Genomic DNA, 2,856 nt, shown 5'->3' with positions numbered 1-2,856 from the left:
CGTGGCTGCTGTTCAGCATTGCTAGAAGTTAATGGCATGGAAGAGAGGGGTGTAGAGTGTCGCATAGTGGAATGGTGAAGAGAAAATTAGAGCGTCGTAGAGTGGAGTGCAGAGAGTGTTGAACAGTGGAGTGGCGTAGAGTAGGGTGGACTGGTGTAGAGTGCATTGGTGTAGAGTGTCATCAGTGTACAGTGCCTTATAGTGCAGGGCATAGATTGCAAGGGCATATAATTCAGCAGCTTACAACGCAGCATTATAGAAAGCAGTGGCATAGATTAGAGTGTTGCATAGTAAAGTGCAGCGGAGCAAAGTGCAGTGTGCAGAGTCCAGTACAATGGCATAGAGTGCAGTAGTGGAAGAGTAGAGTAAAGTGGCATAGAGTGCAGTGGCGTAGAGTGGTAAATAGTAGAGGGGCGTAGAGTCATGCAGAGTATAGTATTGTGCTGTAGAGCACATTGGTATAGAGTGCAGTCACGCAGAGTTCAGTGCTGCGGAGTGCAGTAGTATAGAGTGGGGTGATGAAGAGTAAAGTTGAGTGCAGTACAGTGGCATAGAGTGCATTGGCATAGAATGCAGTAATACAGAGTACAGTTGCATAGAGCTCAGTGTTGTGGAGTCCAGTGGTGTAGAGTGGCGTAGAGTCCTGCAGAGAGCAGTAGCGTCGACTAGAGTTGTGTGAAGTGCAGTTGCACTGAGTACAGTGGTGCAGAGTAGAGTGCAGTGGCATAGAGTGCAGTGGTGTAGTCTAGAGTGGCATAGAGTGCAGGGGTGATGAGTACAGTGGTACAGAACAGGCATAGAGTAGTGTACACTGGAGTAGAGTGGTGAAGAGTAGAGTACAATGGACTGGTATAGACAGCAGGGGTGTTGAGTGTTGCAGAGAATAGTGGCATATAGTGCAGTATTGTAGAGTGTAGCAGCACAGAAGTCAGCAGCGTACAATGCAGCATTGCAGAATGCAGTGGCATAGAGTGCAGTGGTGCAGAGTAGAGTGATAAAGAGTGCAGTGTGTAGAATACAGTGGTATAGAGTGCAGTGGTGCAGAGTGGAGTAGAGGGCCTTAGAGTAGAGTGGCATAAACTGTAGTGGCATAGCATGCTGCTGAGTAGAGTATAGTGGCATGCAGTAAAGCTGCATAGAGGGCAGTGGCATGGTGTAGAGTGGCTAGTGTGCATTGGGATAGAGTGGAATGATGTAGAATGCAGTGGTTTAGAGAGCAGTGGTGTAGAGTGCAGTCGCATAGAGTAGATTGTTTCAGAGTAGGGTGAAGTGGCGCAAAGTGGAGTGGTTCCGGGTAAAGTGCAGTGGTGTAGAGTAGATTAAAGTGACGTACAGGGGCACAGAGTGGAGTGGCCCAGAGTAGAGTGCATTAGAATGGAGTGGATTGACATACAGTGCAGTGGCATACAGTGCAATGTTCAGAGTGGCTTAGAGTGGAGTGGAATAGAGTGGAGTTGTGCAGAGTTGAGTGGAGTGACCTAGACTGGAGTGGTGTAGAGTAGAGTGTATATGCATAGAGTAAAGTGGTGCTGAGTAGAGTAGAGAGGTATAGAGTGAGGTGATATAGAATGCAGTGGCGTAGAGTGAAGTAGTGCACGATGGAGTAGAGAGCAATGGTGCAGACTGCAATGGCATGGTGTAAAGTGGAGTGGTGCAGAGTGGAGTGTAGCGGCAAGGAGTGGTGTTGAAGTAGAGTGGAGCATGTATGGTGTTGTAGCACACTGACATTACATACAACACATTTTCAATTGAAATCACCATTACACTTGCACAGACATACAGTTTTACTAATAAAACTATACAGCACACAAATGATAATGTGTGGAAATTGCATCACCTAGTATATTGATTTACTTTTAAACAAGGTGCTTCATTTATGATTTGTTATTTCTGATATGTTCTGAAATACTTGCACAGTTCATTTAAATATTATTGTGTGCTAGAAAAAAAAAATTTACTCTACCCAGTATCCAGCAAGATTGTCACATAAATCCGCTCACTTTAAAGTTAGTGAAAGAAAAGTAAACACTAAAGTCCCTCAGAAGACAAAGCCTGACATTGACCTCTGTCTTTGAATGCACAGCAAACATGACAAGATAAGAACAAGATTTACAAGCCTGTTTAGAGAAAGGAGCACTTACATAAGAATACAAATGATAGTGTGAAAAGGCTTTGCTCCTTGAGAGAGACGAACTGAACCTGGACCAGCCTAAAACAAATAAAGCCAGCAAATAGAAAGCCAGAAAATACGAGTTACAAGCCATAAAGTCAATGGTAAGCAGCGGGTGCAATGCATTCCTAGGGAAGCTTTCTAACTGTCCCCTGGATGTCTTTAGCCAACCAGACGGCTGCGTGGTCTGGTATGCTTCAACCTAAAAAGTGGTGCGGATCTGTCCCACTTCTTCTCATATATTTAAGTGTAACAGACTCTTTGTGAGACTGTTGTGTGACTTAAAATGCCGACGAAGGCAACACTTTCCATATACTTTTTAACACATATTTTGGTTTTACTTTAATTTTGCTTTAAAGACGCCTTTGCATGCTCTTTGAAATTTCTGTGAACAAGTGGCCATGATTAATGAATAACACCCCAACTTGATTAACACTTTTTTAGGTAAATAATGTTCACACTTCCTGGCTTTCTAATTGAACTGAAAATGTCCTTCTAATAAATAATTCATACTTTAATATGCAAAAGTGATGTTTGGATCCTGGGACTTTATCTAGCAAGCAATCTCTCTGGCCAACTTAATTGTAAAGTATAATATAAAACAACTCTAAGTGTAAATGCCCCTCCAGTGTCGAATCCTTTTTATGTCGCTTTTTTATACTTAAACTGTTTTCACCTAATTCAAA

The sequence above is a fragment of the Lissotriton vulgaris genome, chromosome 4_1, assembly GCF_964263255.1.
Source record: "Lissotriton vulgaris chromosome 4_1, aLisVul1.2, whole genome shotgun sequence".
In the NCBI taxonomy this organism is placed as follows: domain Eukaryota; kingdom Metazoa; phylum Chordata; class Amphibia; order Caudata; family Salamandridae; genus Lissotriton; species Lissotriton vulgaris.
Note: the sequence above shows the minus strand (reverse complement) of the source record.